Raw genomic sequence first — 15794 nt, 5'->3', positions numbered from 1 at the left:
TTAAGCCGAGGCCCTTGTCTGCCCTCTCAGGTAGACATAAAAGATCCCATGGCACTATTCGAAGAAGAGCAGGGGAGTTCTCCCCGGTGTCCCTGGGAATGGTAGCAAAGTGGTTATGTTAATTGACTAGTAATCCAGAGACCTGGACTAATGATCCAGTGATGTGAATTCAAATCCCACCACGGCAGCTGGAGAATTTAAATTCAGTTAACTAAATAAATCTGGAATTTAAAAAAGCTAGTATCAGTAATGGTGACCATGAAACTATCAGATTGTCGTAAAAACCCATCTAGTTCACTAATGTCCTTTAGGGAAGGAAATCTGACATCCTTACCTGGTCTGGCCTATATGTGACTCCAGACCCACACAATGTGGTTGACTCTTAACTGCCCTCTGAAATGGCCTAGCAAGTTGTAACAAACCGACCGTTACAGAAAACAATAAGAAGAATAAAACCGGACGGACCACCCGCATCAACCTCAGCACCGACTTAAGACACGGCAACGACACACCCAGCCCAGCCCATCTGGGGACTTGTGTCATAGAAACATAGAAGATAGGAGCAGGAGTAGGCCATTTGGCCCCTCGAGCCTGTTCCACCATTCAATAAGATCATGGCTGATCATCCAAATTCAGCACCCTGTCCCTGCTTTCTCCCCATATCCCTTGATCCCTTTAGCCTTAAGAAATATATCCAACTCCTTCTTGAATATATTTAATGTATTGGCCTCTACTGCCGTCTGTGGCAGAGAATTCCACAGGTTCACCACTCTCTGGGTGAAGAAATTCCTCCTCATTTCTGTCCTAAATGGCTTACCCCTTATCCTTAGACTGTGACCCCTGGTTCTGGATTCCCTGACCATCGGGAACATCCTTCCTGCATCTAGTTTGTCCAGTCCTGTCAGAATTTTATAAGTTTCAATGAGATCCCTCTCATTCTTCTAAACTCCAGCGAGTATAAGCCCAATCGATCCAATCTCTCCTCATACGTCATTCCTGCCATCCCAGGTATCAGCCTGGTGAATCTTCGCTGAACTCCCTCCATGGCAAGAACATCCTTCCTCAGATAAGGTGACCAAAACTGCACACAATACTCAAGATGTGGTCTCACCAAGGCCCTGTACAACTGCAGCAAGACATCCTTGCTCCTGTACTCAAACCCTCTCGCTACGAAGGCCAACATACCATTTGCCTTCTTAACCGCCTGCTGCACCTGCATGCTTACCTTCAGCGACTGGTGCACAAGGACACCCAGGTCTCGTTGCACTTCCCCTTCTCCCAATCTATTGCCATTCAGATAATCTGCTTTCCTGTTTTTGCCACCAAAATGGATAACCTCGCATTTAGCCACATTATATTGCATCTGCCATGCTTCTGCCCAATCACCCAACCTGTCCAAATCATACTGGAGTTTCTCGGCATCCTCCTCACAGCACACACGCCCACCCAGCTTTGTGTCGTCTGCAAACTTGGAGATATTACATCTAGTTCCCTCCTCTAGATCATTAATATATATTGTGAATAGCTGGGGTCCAAGGACCGATCCCTGCGGTACCCCACTAGTCACTGCCTGCCACTCGGAAAAAGACCCATTTATTCCAACTCTTTGCTTTCTCTCTGCCAACCAGTTCTCTATCCAAGTCAATACCTTGCCCCCAATCCCATGTGCCTTAACTTTACACGCTAATCTCTTATGCGGGACCTTATCGAAAGCCTTTTGAAAGTCCAAATACACCACATCCACTGGTTCTCCCTTATCTATTTTACCAGTTACCAGTTACATCCTCAAAAAATTCCAGTAGATTAGTCAAGCACGATTTACCTTTTGTAAATCCATGTTGACTTTGTCCGATCCTGTCACTGTTTTCCAAGTGCTCTGCTATTACATCTTTTATAATGGACTATAGCATTTTCCCCACTACCGATGTCAGGCTTACTGGTCTGTAATTCCCCATTTTCTCTCTACCACCTTTTTTGAATAGTGGGGTAACATTAGCTACCCTCCAATCCATGGATACTGTTCCAGATTCCATCAAATGTCAAAATTGGAAGAGCTGTCACACAGACTAATCAAGCAACAGCCTGACATAGTCATGTTTGCAGAATCATACCTTTCAGCCAATGTCCCTGACTCCTCCATCACCATCCCTGGGTATGTCCTGTCTCACCGGCAGGACAGACCCATTAGGGGTGGCGGCACAATCTGGAGGTAGTGGCCCGGGGAGTCCTCAACATTGACTCTGGACCCCATGAAGTCTCATGGCTTCAGGTCAAGTATGGGCAAGGAGACCTTCTGCTGATTACCACCTACCGCCCTCCCTCAGCTGATGAATCAGTACTCCTCCATGTTGAACAACACTTGGAAGAAGCACCGAGAGTAGCAAGGGCACAGAATGTACTCTGGGTGGGGGACTTCGGTGTCCATCACCAAGAGTGGCTCAGTAGCACCACTACTGACCGAGCTGGCCGAGTCCTGCAGGACACAACTGCCAGACTTGGCCTGTGGCCGGTGGTGAGAGAACCGACACAAGGGAAAAACCTACTTGACTTCGTTCTCACCGATCTACCTGTCGCAGATGCATCTGTCCATGACAGTATTGGTAGTAGTGACCAACGCACAGTCCTTGTGGAGACGAAGACCCGTCTTCACAATGAGGACACCCTCCATCGTGTTGTGTGGCACTAACACTGTGCTAAATGGGATAGATTCAGAACAGATCTAGCAGCAGCAGAATTGTACTCCACCAAAATCTGTAACCTCATGGCCTGGGATATCCCTCATTCTACCATTACCATTAAGCTAGGGGACCAACCCGGGTTCAATGAGGAGTGCAGAAGAGCATGCCAGGAGCAGCACCAGGCGTACCTAAAAATGAGGTGCCAACTTGGGGAAGCTGCAACACAGGACTACATGCATGCTAAACAGCGAAAGCAGCATGTTCTAAACAGAGCTAAGCGATCCCACAATCAACGGATCAGATCAAACATAGACCAAAGAGCTGAATTCCAGAGGTGAAGTGGGAGTGACTGCCCTTGACATCAAGGCAGCATTAGACCAAGTGTGGCTTCAAGGGGCCCTAGTAAAATTGAAGTCAATGGGAATTGGGGGAAACTCACCACTGGCTGGAGTCATACCTAACACAAAGAAAGATGGTTATGGTTGTTGGAGGTCAAGCATCTCAGCCTTAGGATATTGCTGCAGGAGTTCCTCAGGGCAGTGTCCTAGGCCCAACCATCTTCAGCTGCTTCATCAATGACCTTCCCTCCATCATAAGGTCAGAAGTGGGGATGTTCGCTGATGATTGCACAGTGTTCAGTTCCATTTGCAACTCCCCAGAAAATGAAGCAGCCCATGCCCGCAGGCAGCAAGACCTGGACAATATTCAGGCTTGGGCTGATTAATGGCAAATAATATTTGCGTCCTACAAGTGCCAGGCAATGACTATCTCCAAAAGCGAGAATCTAACCACCACCCCTTGACATTCAACGGCATTACCATCGCCGAATCCCCCACCATCAACATCCTGGGGGTCACCATTGACCAGAACCTTAACTAGACCAGCCACATAAATACTGTGGCTACAAGAGCAGGTCAGAGGCTGGGTATTCTGCGGCGAGTGCCTCACCTTCTGACTCCCCAAAGCCTTTCCACCATCTACAAGGCACAAGTCAGGAGTGTGATGGAATACTTTCCACTTGCCTGGATGAGTGCAGCTCCAACAACACTCAAGAAGCTTGACACCATCCAGGATAAAGCAACCCACTTGATTGGTACCCCATTCACCACCTTAAACATTCACTCCCTCCACCACCAGCGCACTGTGGCCGCAGTGTGTACCATCTACAAGATGCACTGCAGCAACTCGCCAAGGCATCTTCGACAGCACCTCCCAAACCCGTGACCTCTAGCACTTAGAAGGACAAGGGCAGCAGGCGCATGGGAACACCATCACCTACAAGTCCCCCTCCAAGTCACACACCATCCTGACTTGGAAATATATCGCCATTCCTTCATCATCACTGGGTCAAAATCCTGGAACTCCCTCCCTAACAGCACTGTGGGAGTACCTTCACCACAAGACTGCAGTGGTTCAAGAAGGCAGCTCACCACCACCTTCTCAAGAGCAAATAGGGATGGGCAATAAATGCTGGCCTTGCCAACGATGGCCACATCCCAGGAACGAATAAAAAATAAGCTAACAATTATCCCTCGACCAACATTATTTAAAAAAAAAAAAACAGATTATCTGATCATTAATCTTATTGCTGTTTGTGGGACCTTGCTGTGCATAAATTGTCTGCCAGGTTTGACTACACTTCTGAAGTATTTAATTAGCTGTGAAGTGCTTTTGGACATCCTGAGGTAGTGAAAGTCTATTTTTCTTTTCAAAGGCTTTCAGAACCATTCTGACACTATTGTGGTGCTTCTCTTTAATTATTCCCTTCCCTTTTCATTTCACTTGCACGCAATTTTCTGCTTCCAAGACTGATGTGTCTCCTACCTCTTTCTAAATCAGCATCTGGCTCTCTTGATCATTATGCAAATGTTGTAATCCAGGAAATTGGTATGCTATTAAACAATTCTGGTCGGATTTGCACCAGTTTTGAACTATTTAATCTGTCTTACAACAGTGGACGAACATTGTTCCCAGTGAGTTGAACAAAGGGTTAAATTTTGAAATTTCACCACAGCACCTTCTTTGCAAGCTGTGTCCCAGTCCTCCACCAAAAATTAACTGCACTAAAAATGTAAAGATGTTGTTTGTCACTGCGGGGTTTCATCACTAAATGGGCTTTACCTCTGTTGGCATTCGGTTATTTCTTGCACGCTTCAAAACTGGATTATCGCATGCTTTCCTGTTATTGCTTTTAAAAGGCTCTTTACCTTCTTGAGAAGTGTTAAAAGCTCAGTTGTTGTAGATAATACATGGTTTGCTGCTACTATTTCATACCGCCAACGCAACCACTTTCACAATTGGTTTTATAGTCACACATCCTTGTTGTTTTACTACCAGTTTATTAATTTTGGAGAAAAACCTTCTTTACTCCTAATTTTGGTGAAAAGAAGAATGCAGAGCCCTGTGCTTGGAGGAGTGACGGGGCATGTTAACGGTTCCCTTTGAAAGATGTCACTGATAAATCGTACAGTCTAGATCAATAATTTTAGTAGATATCTGAAAAAAATATTTTGCACCAGTGAACGTGGCATGGCTGCTTTACGTAATGTCTGAGAGCAGCCAAGTTGATGTTCTTTCACCTCAGTTTCAACCAATGCAGTAACGATTTGCATAAGTCAGTCTCATTAACGTCTGGTAGCAATCACAAGGCAATTCATTTCAACACATAATGAGCATTTCAAAACAGATAAAATCTACCAAAAAGATCGCACCTAATTTGGACTGCAGTTAGGCATCAAGACATTCTGGGAAATATGCACTAATAAGCAGAACATAACTGCATTCTTAGTACAACGTACAGGGTCAGTTACTGACGTGTATTTGGAACCATCCAATCTTAACCATATCTTCTGACTACAACACCGTAGTGCACAAAAGAGCTTTTATATTATGGAGATGTTTGTCTCCTGACTTTTAGTGGACTTCACCAAACTTAAACTCATTTCCCTTTCTCTATAAAAATGTGGCTTCAGTGGTAATCCACTTTGGTAGGAAAAATAAAAAAGCAAATTATTATTTAAATGGGGGGAGATTACAAAATGCTGAGGTACAGAGGGATCTGGGGGTCCTTGTACATGAATCACAAAATGTTAGCATGCTGGTACAGCAAGTAATTAGGAAGGCAAATATTGGTCTTTATTGCAAAGGGAATGGAATATAAAAGTAGGGAAGTTCTGTTACAACTGTACAGGGCGTTGGTGAGACCACACCTGGAGTACTGCGTACAGTATTGGTCTCCTTATTTAAGGAAGGATATACTTGCATTGGAGGCAGTTCAGAGAAGGATCACAAGGTTGATTCTGGAGATGAAGGGGCTGTCTTATGAAGAAAGATTGAGCAGGTTGGGCCTATACTCATTAGAGCTTAGAAGAATGAGAGGGGATCTTATTGAAACAGGGTAGATGCAAAGAGGATGTTCCCCCTCGTGGGGGAATCTATGACTAGGGGACATAATTTCAGAATAAGGGAAAACCCTTTAAAATCGGAAATGAGGAGGAATTTCTTCTCTCAAAGGGTCGTGAATCTTTGGAATTCTCTTCCCCAGAGAGCTGTGGAGGCTGGGTCATTGAATATATTTAAGGTGGAGATAGACAGATTTTTGAATGATAAAGGCATCAAGGGTTATGGGGAGCGGGCAGGGAAGTGGAGTTGAGGCCAAGATCAGATCAGCCATGATCTTTTTGAATGGCGGAGCAGGCTCGAGGGGCTAAATGGCCTACTCCTACGTCTTATGTTCTTATGTTCTTTGCATTGGTTTTCAGAGTCACTTCCAAAATGTTGGTGCTTTATCCTAAATATTTGGCAACTCATTAAATGGATTCTTTTCTCTTAAATTACACTCCTCTGAAGTGCAAGGTTTTCATGACTGAGCTGAAGAAATATTTGAGGCCTTGCAATTATGCTGCACCATATTGGCATGCAAACACCTTTGCTGTTTTAATAGATGCATTAACCCACTTAAATGGGTTCATCTCTACTTTGAAAGAGCAGACAAGGGAATTTCATACCAACACATTTAGCATTGGAACACTTAATATTGCACTGCTTAATTTCAAGGCTCTTTTTTTTAATTCAGAGGTCATTTTTACATTATTATTTGTACCATGCTTGTTTTTTCACTTCTGCCTTTTATCCTTTTTATATTTTGATCGTTTCCTGCTCCATATTTAAGTGCTAGAGGTTTTTTCTTTGTATACAAGCCACAGCCAGAACTGATTTTTTTTTATTGCATGTAACTCTGACCCAAGTCAGCATTCATTCAGTTTGTCCATTTCCAGGGTATCTTGTGGGAAAACTCTGTGCCAGAGTTTGGTCAGTTTCAGAAATAATGAAGTTTTGTTCCAAGTTCAATAAAAGCTGCTCTTGTTTAATACTTGGGTTATGAGGGCTTGACAGGGTAGATGCTGAGTGGCTGTTTCCCCTGGCTGGAGAGTCAAGAGCTTGGGGACACAGTCTCAGGATAAGTGGTCATAAGAACATAAGAAATAGGAGCAGGAGTCGGCCATTCTGCCCTTCGAGCCTGCGCCACCATTCAATGAGATCATGGCTGATCTTCTGCCTCAACTCCATTCACCGGCCCTATCGCCATATCCCTTGATGCCCTTACTAGTTAGAAATCTATCGACTTCTGTTTTGAATATACCCAATGACTGAGCCTCCACAGCCCTCTGGGGTAGAGAATTCCAAAGATTCACCACCCTCTGTGTGAAGAAATTTCTTCTCATCTCAGTCCTGAATGACCTACCCTTTATCTTGAGGCTGTGGCCCCTGGTTCTAGACTCCCCAGCCAAGGGAAACATTCTCCCAGCATCCACCCTATCAAGCCCTGTAAGAATTGTGTATGCTTCAATGAGATCCCCTCTCATTCTTCTGAATTCAAGAGAATACAGGCCTAATTTACTCACTCTCTTCTCATATGACAGTCCCGCCATCCCAGGAATCAACTCGTGAACCTTCATTGCACTCCCTCTATGGCAAGTATATCCTTCCTTAGGTAAGGAGACCAAAATTGTATACAGTACTCCAGGTGTGGTCTCACCAAGGCCCTATATAATTGCAGTAAGACTTCTTTACTCCTGTACTCAAATCCTCTTGTAATGAAGGCCCGCATACCATTTGCCTTCCTAATGGCTTGCTGCACCTGCACATTCACTTTCAGTGACTCATGTACAAGGACACCCAGGTCCCTTTGAGCATCTGCATTCCCCAATCTTTCACCATTTAGGAAATACTCTACCTTTCTGTTTTTTCTACCAAAGTGGATAACTTCACATTTATCCACATTATATTCCATCTGCCATGTTCACGTCCACTCCCTGAGCCTGTCAAGATCCCCTTGGAGCCTCTTTGCAACTGACACTGCCACCTAGCTTTGTATCATCAGCAAATTTGGAAATGTTACATTTAGTCCCCTCATCCAAATCATTGATATAGATGGTTGGCCATTTAGGACTGAGATGAGAAATATCTTAACTCTGAGGGTTGTGAATCTTTGGAATTCTCCAGAGGTCTGTGGATGCTCCGTTTAGCATATTCAAGACTCAGATCAATAGATTTTTGGACACTAAGGGAATCGAGGGATATGAGGATAGGGCGGGAAAGTAGAGTTGATTTTTAACGTTCAGCCATGATCTTATTGAATGGCAGAGCAGGCTCAAGGGGCTGTAAGGCCTACTCCTGCTTCTATTTATGTTCTTCTCAATGCATGAGGTTCCACGAAAAAATAGAAGTGTGGGTTCTGTTGTCCAGTGATTCTCGTAAGCTGTGTAAATGGCCAGAATAACTTTCTATTGGATATACTCATAATTGGCCAGAATTTGCTGTCAAAATAACGGTGAGGTTAATGGCACTCGCCGTTATTTATGGGTAAATGGTACAGCAACTTCAGACGAGGGGCAGATGTGCAGATAAATGTGAATATCCAAAAGCTGCTGTCTGAGTTGCGTTGCTCCGCCGTTAGCTTCACGAAAATGGTATCTTGCCCTTAGCCTCCCCGTTTTTTGAGGAAGTTGCTGTCTTTGCCCATTAATTTTCTATTAAACTCGCCACAGAAAGTAACTTTTCCTTTCTGTATATTTTTTCTCTCTCTCTTAATCCAGCCTTTCTTTCCCTCTCTTTATTTCTCTTTCAGCACATTAAATTCACCCCCTTTAATTCACCTTCATTCTCAGTCCTTCCTGTGTTTATTTCTCAATCCTTAAATCGCATTGGTTAAGGAGATACACAGTTGCTTGCATTGTTCACTCGGGTCCCAGATGCTCTGTTTCTCTTGTGGCGCCATTATCAGCTCACACTTTCAGCAACTTTGCAGGCAAAAATCTTTTGAGTTGAAGGTTGCAGGGGCAAGTCTAAGATGCCCTGCTACAGCACATTCTAGCCCAATCAAGAAATAAATAGCTGCTTTTCCTGTTTAATTTTTGCCAAGAACTGTAGAGTATAAATATCCAGATTGGCTGTTATAGTCTGGTGATAACCCATTCAAAATAAGGCTGATTGAAATATGCCCTCATATGGGGTGCTTTTTAAAAATTACCCTTACAGTAGAACAATATCAGAGCACAAGATATAATAAAAGTGACACTTTTATTTAGTGAATAAATGTATACGGTGTGTGTCTTCAGTATGTTTTGTGTAACTCTGGTATTGCTTGTAGATGTGAGTTACTGCTAAGTGCTCCCTTAGCTGAGGAACTAGCGATGGTGTGTGACTAGTAAACCAATTGGAAGCTTGCCTCTGATTTAACAGTCCTGCTATCTGCATCTGTGACCAGCTCTGAATCAGTACTCCGAGTGGTAGTTGCTGTGGACCCATCACGCTCTGACACAGTGCCTGGAGCCACTTGTGCAGGGCACAGAGCTGGCACTGATTTACTGCCACTCAACTCGTCCTGTGCTTTCGCATGCAGGCCACTACTGATGGCCATCTCCTCACATTGCCCACTGATTCATCTTAACATAGACCAGTGAGCCTCTTTGAAGTCTTGGAATCACTTCCGAATGGTTATCTGTTTTCAAGCCAGTGAAGCCTCCCTTGGATCCAGACATCAAAGCATTCATAGCTGTAATGTGAGCATTTGTGGGAGATGCTCCTGAGGTATCTATGAACTGCCTTACTGTTATCACTGGTGTGACTCTTTGCTCGATGTCAGACTACCTGGCAAATAGCTGATCATCTACCCCTGGCATTGGTGTGCGTTTGGAGCCAATTGCACTTTCAATACAGCTCGTTTTAAATTGTTTCTTTTAGAAAGCACACTCACAAATGTGTATCCAAGGCAGCTCACGGAGTATTCAGAATGCCAGATCATTTCCTTGTACCTACGAGGTCCCCAGCAGCCACTACCTCTGTTAAATCTTCAATGCCAGTGGCCTATGCTTCTCCCTCTGCTGCCTCATCCTCATCACCCAATCATGGAAGGAAGGCACCTGTATCTGGGCTGCTGGCTGACGGAAATGTAGATGCTGGCACAAAGTCCTGTTTTAGCACGTGGGGGCAGCATTAGCACATGGGGGCGGCATTAGCACGTGGGGGCGGCATCAGCACGTGGGGCGGCATCAGCACGTGGGGCGGCATCAGCACGTGGGGCGGCATCAGCACGTGGGGCAGCATCAGCACGTGGGGCGGCATCAGCACGTGGGGGCGGCATCAGCACGTGGGGGCGGCATCAGCACGTGGGGGCGGCATCAGCACGTGGGGGCGGCATCAGCACGTGGGGGCGGCATCAGCACGTGGGGGCGGCATCAGCACGTGGGGGCGGCATCAGCACGTGGGGGCGGCATCAGCACGTGGGGGGCGGCATCAGCACGTGGGGGGCGGCATCAGCACGTGGGGGGCGGCATCAGCACGTGGGGGGCGGCATCAGCACATGGGGGCAGCATCAGCACGTGGGTCAGTATTAGCACGTGGGGGCAACATTAGCACGTGGGGGCAGTATTAGCACGTGGGTCAGTATTAGCACGTGGGGGCAACATTAGCACGTGGGGGCAGTATTAGCACGTGGGTCAGTATTAGCATGTGGGGGCAATATTAGCAATAGGACACTATTAGGACCTGAGCAAATTTACCCATTTGAATATTGAATACTGTCATTACCTCAAGTATGAAGAATTTGTGCACAATCTATGTGCATGGGCACAAGATGTAATATATGTTGCAAATCATACTTTATATGATTTAATAGTTTACTAGCAAGTAGTCCTTGCTGCTTTCTCACCTCCCCAAAACAAATGCCTGCCAAAGCTTCTCTTCCTATTTATTACACAATTCACTGTGAGCAGTTAAAGGCTCCTGCTGAAAGGACCTGCCTGTCCTCTTATTCCTTGGAAATTTTGCATTTAACAATGAGACTAGTGTGAAATTAGATATAATAATGTGAGTCGTGTAACTTCCAGCAGTAAACTCTCCCTGACTTTTTGGCATTTGTACTGCAAATTGCATTCCCCGCTATTTTAAATTGTCTTAATTATCTTGCCACATCCATATATTTCTGTGTAAGTACAGTGTTTTTCTGAAAATACATGTAAATCTCACCATTAACTTTGTGATCCGTGTATATCCTTCATCTCTATATTAAGGAGTTAAGATTTGGAAATGTATTCACCTCCCTGTGTGAGAATGGTGGTTTTCATTGCTATCTTTAACAACTTGGACTTCAATGCAACACCCATATATAACCTTCATTTGTTTATTAAGAAGCTTTGACCTCATCTGGAAATTCTTTCCCCTTTTGTGCAATAACTGAAATCTAAAGGCGATGCCAATATATGTCCTTCCCTTCTATACTAAGACATGGTGATATTCTTGCCTTCCCTTGGTGATGTTTGTCCAGTGGTAAAGGTTCTTCCGGACCTTCTCCTAGTTTTCTGCAATGGTCAAGTCCTGGTTGATCCGATTAACCCCACAGTCCAAGGGACTGCTATTGGGGAGGGTTTAAACTAAAATGGCAGGGGGTTGGGAACCTGTGCAGGGAGACAGAGGAAAGGGAAGCAAGGATAGAAACAAAAGACAGGAAGGAGAAAAGCAAAGGTGGAAGGCAGAGAAATCAAGGGTGTAAATCAAACAGGGCCACAGTAAATAATAATTCTAAAAGGACTAAGAGTGTTAAAAAGTCAAGGCTGAAGGCTTTGTGTCTTAATGCGAGGAGCATTCGTAATAAGGTGGATGAATTAGCTGCGCAAATAGATGTAAATGGATATGATATAATTGGGATTACAGAGACATGGCTCCAGGATGACCAAGGCTGGGAATTCAACATCCAGGGGTAGTCAATATTCAGGAAGGACAGGAAACAAGGAAAAGGAGGTGGGGTAGCATTGCTGGTTAAAGAGCAGATTAACACAATAGTAAGGAAGGATATTAGCTCTGATGATGTGGAATCTGTATGGGCAGAGCTGAGAAATACCAAGGGGCAGAAAACGTTAGTGAGAGTTGTATACAGACCCCCAAACAGTAAAGCTGAGGTTGGGGATGGCATTAAATGAGAAATTAGAGACGCGTGCAATAAGGGCACAGCAGTTATCATGGATAACTTTAATCTACATCTGGATTGGGCTAACCAAATTAGTAACAATACTGTGGAGGAGGAATTCCTAGAGTGTATACTGGGATGGTTTCCTGGACCAATATGTCGAGGAACCAACTAGAGATCAAGCCATCTTAGACTGGGTATTATGTAATGAGAAAGGATTAATTAGCAATCTTGTTGTGTGAGGCCCTTGGGGAGGAGCGATCATAATATGATAGAATTCTTCACTAAAATGGAGAGTGAAGTAGTTGACTCAGAGACTAGGGTCCTGAATTTAAATAAAGGAAACTACGATGGTATGAGGCACGAGTTGGCTAGGATGGATTGGGGAACGTTACTTAAAGGGTTGACGGCGGATAGGCAATGGCAATCATTTAAAGATTGCATGGATGAACTACAGAATTTGTTCATCCCTGCTTGGCATAAAACTAAAACAAAAAAGGTGACTCAACCGTGGCTAACAAGGGAAATTAGGGATAGCATAAGATCCAAGGAGAGGACATATAATTTGGCCAGAAAAAGCAGCAAACCTGAGGATGGGGAGCAGTTTAAAATTCAGCAAAGGAGGACAAAGGGATTAATTAAGAGGAGGAAATAGATTATGAGAGTAAGCTTTCAGGGAACATAAAAAGTGACTGTAAAAGCTTCTATAGATATGTGAAGAGAAAAAGATTGGTGAAGTCAAGCGTAGGTCACTTACAGTCAGAATCAGGGGAAATTATAATGGGGAACAAAGAAATAGCAGTCCAATTAAATACATACTTTGGTTCTGTCTTCACAAAGGAGGACACAAATAACCTCCCAGAGATGTCGGGGAACATAGGGTCTAATGAGAGGGAGGAATTGAATGAAATCAGTATTTGTAGGGAAATGGTGTTACGGAAATTGATGGGATTGAAGGCCGAGAAATCCCCAGGGCCTGCTAATCTACATCCTAGGGTACTTAAGGAAGTGGCCCCAGAAATAGCAGATGCATTGCTGGTCATCTTCCAAAATTCTGTAGACTCTGGAACAGTTCCCATGGATTGGAGGATAACTAATGTAGCCCCACTATTTAAAAAAGGTGGTAGAGAGAAAACAGGGAATTATAGACCGATAAATCTGACATCGGTAGTGGGGAAAATGCTAGAGTCCATTATAAAAGATGTAATAGCAGAGCACTTGGAAAACAGTGACAGGATCGGACAAAGTCAACATGGATTTACAAAAGATAAATCATGCTTGACTAATCTACTGGAATTTTTTGGTGATGTAACTGGTAGAATAGATAAGGGAGAACCAGTGGATGTAGTGTATTTGGACTTTCAGAAGGCTTTCGATAAGGTCCCGCATAAGAGATTAGTGTGCAAAGTTAAAGCACACAGGATTGGGAGTAAGGTAATGTCTTGGATAGAGAACTGGTTGGCAGACAGGAAGCAAAGAGTTGGAATAAACGGGTCTTTTTCCAAGTGGCAGGCAGTGACTAGTGGGGTACCACAGGGATCGGTGCTAGGACCCCAGCTATTCACAATATATATAAATGATCTAGATGAGGGAACTAGATGTAATATCTCCAAGTTTGCAGATGACACAAAGCTGGGTGGGCATGTGTGCTGTGAGGAGGATGCAAAGAAACTCCAGTATGATTTGGGCAGGTTGGGTGATTGGGCAGATGCATGGCAAATGCAGTATAATGTGGATAAATGCGAGGTTATCCACTTCGGTGGCAAAAACAGGAAGACAGATTATTATCTGAACGGCAATAGATTGGTGTTGTCTCAAGGGGTTTTTTACCCTTACCTATATAACAATTAAGGAGGACTCCGGGGTGGAGAGTTTAGTTTACGGCCATTTTATTTACAACTAGCTGGAGTGCCCGGCGGTGCCGAGGGTTTTTTGAGGGCATGTTGTTATGAAAAAAGTAGAAATAATTTTTATATATATAAATGCGTTTGTCTGCCTGTCTGTCTGTGTGGGAAGGAGAGAGAGAGAGGGAAAGAGAGAGAGAGAGACTGGGGGGGGAGGAGAGAGGCCCGGGGATCGAGAGAGAGACTGGGGGGAGAACAGAGAGATGGGGGGGAGAACAGAGAGAGGGGGGGAGAAGAGAGAGATGGGGGGGAGGGAGAGAGAGACTGGGGGGGAGAGAGAGAGAGAGACTGGGGGAGAGAGAGAGAGAGACTGGGGGGGGAGAGAGAGAGAGACTGGGGGGAGAGAGAGAGAGACTGGGGGAGAGAGAGAGAGACTGGGGGGAGAGAGAGAGAGACGGGGGGAGAGAGAGAGAGACGGGGGGAGAGAGAGAGAGAGACTGGGGGGGAGAGAGAGAGAGCGACTGGGGGGAAGAGAGAGAGAGAGAGACTGGGGGGAAGAGAGAGAGAGAGAGAGACGGGGGAGTGAGAGAGAGAGAGACGGGGGAGAGAGGGAGAGAGAGACTGGGGGGAGAGAGAGAGACTGGGGGGGAGAGAGAGAGAGACTGGGGGAGACGAGAGAGATGGGGGAAGAGAGAGAGAGAGAGAGAGACTGGGGGGAGAAGAGAGAGACGGGGGAAGAGAGAGAGAGAGAGAGAGACTGGGGGGAGAAGAGAGAGACGGGGGGGAAGAGAGAGAGAGATTGCTGGATTTAGTTTGGGATTAGCCTGGAGAGAGAGGGGGGGAAGGAGCGCCTCCGGCCTGGCCCGATAGACCCCCGTGAAGGAAGGAAGAAGGCGAGCTCTCCCTCCCTCTCCCACCCCCTCACTCTTTCCCTCCCTCACCCTCTCTCTCTCCCTCCCCCTCTCTCTCCCTGCCCCTCTCTCTCACCCCTCTCTCTCTCCCTGCCCCTGTCTCTCCCCTCTCCCCCTCCCTCCCCGCTCTCTCTCCCTCCGTCTCTCTCCCTCCCTCCCCTCTCGCTCTCCCCCTCTCCTCTCCCTGCCTCTCTCCCTCTCTCTCCCTCCCTCCCCCTCTCTCTCCCTCCCCCCTGTCTCTCCCTGCTTTCCTCTCTGTCCCTCCCTCCCCTCTCCCTCCCTCCCCTCTCCCTCCCTAGCGCCTCAGGCCCAGACACTGAACCGAGCCGCAGGACCGGGCCGAGGGGGGGAAAGGCCGAGTCCCCGGCCCGCGGCTGCAAACGGAGCCGAGCCCCGGGGCGAGGGGGGGAATGGCCGAGTCCCCGGCCCGTGGCCGCAAACGGAGCTGAGACCCGGGACAGGGCCGAGGGGGGAAAAGGCCGAGTCAACGGCCCGCGGGCGCAAACGGAGCCGAGCCCCGGGACCGGGCCGAGGGGGGGAGAGCCCGAGTCCCCGGCCGCAAACGGAGCCGAGCCCCGGGACCGGGCCGAGGGGGGGAAAGCCCGAGTCCCCGGCCGCAAACGGAGCCGAGGACCGGGCCGAGGGGGGGGCCTCCAGCTCCACAAGGTGGGGAGACCTTCCCTGGAAGACAACTGAGTTCCTTCATACTTGAAATGGATCACTTCATTTCTAACTGTTCCTAAATACTGTTTAAAACTGAATTAATTTGTTCTTTTCCTTAGTTCCCTGTATTAAAGTTTAGGTTTTTAAGCACCCCATAGCTAAAAAGACAACTGCACTACATGATCTGGCATTAAGCCATATAGAAGAGGAAGGTGGCAGCTGTTAAAATGTG

At 46.2% G+C, this 15794-nt stretch overlaps 1 protein-coding gene across 10 annotated transcripts in view; it reads left to right on the top strand.

Annotated features, from left to right (window-relative positions):
• The window catches only part of pcdh15b (protocadherin-related 15b), a 1235959-nt gene that overhangs the window by 1119694 nt on the left and 100471 nt on the right, over positions 1-15794 (top strand). The gene's annotated exons all lie outside the window — the stretch shown is intronic.

Source organism: Somniosus microcephalus, chromosome 8 (assembly GCF_052327205.1).
Source record: "Somniosus microcephalus isolate GS21.2 chromosome 8, FLI_Smic_1.0, whole genome shotgun sequence".
Lineage (NCBI taxonomy): Eukaryota > Metazoa > Chordata > Chondrichthyes > Squaliformes > Somniosidae > Somniosus > Somniosus microcephalus.
This window is presented reverse-complemented; position numbering and strand designations above follow the sequence as displayed.